Source organism: Penaeus monodon, chromosome 32 (genome assembly GCF_015228065.2).
Source record: "Penaeus monodon isolate SGIC_2016 chromosome 32, NSTDA_Pmon_1, whole genome shotgun sequence".
Lineage (NCBI taxonomy): Eukaryota > Metazoa > Arthropoda > Malacostraca > Decapoda > Penaeidae > Penaeus > Penaeus monodon.
Window position 1 is genome coordinate 14,819,657 of NC_051417.1, and position 413 is coordinate 14,820,069.

Consider the following 413-nt stretch of genomic DNA (forward strand, 5'->3'; position numbering starts at 1 on the left):
TGTGTAGATAGATCAGCAAATAAACAGATGTACAGAGAAATCATCAGGAAGATATGCAAACATGTAGAAACATATGTAAAAAAACAAAAAACAATAGCGAGACACGTGCAGAAAAATCTGTGGAGGACCAGATATGCAGACAGATGTTTAGACAAAATAGCTGAGAAACAGATGTACAGACAAACTAACAAAAAGAAAGATGTGCAGCCAAAACCTCAGCAAGAAATGTGCAGTCACTCCAACAGAGACAGACTTGTAGATAAAGCGGAGAAAGACAAATGTGCAGACAAGCCAGAAGAGAGACTGATGCACAAACATAGAGAAAAATGTTCGAGCAAATTACCTTGCACAGACGCACAGGCAAAGTAATAGAGACCCAGATGTGCGGACAAATCTCAAGGAATACGGGCGTG

General features: G+C 40.0%; 1 protein-coding gene across 1 annotated transcript in view; it reads right to left on the reverse strand.

The window, feature by feature from the left end:
• The window catches only part of LOC119593668 (TNF receptor-associated factor 3-like), a gene marked incomplete at its 5' end in the record, with an annotated part of 15,146 nt that overhangs the window by 3,130 nt on the left and 11,603 nt on the right, over positions 1-413 (reverse strand).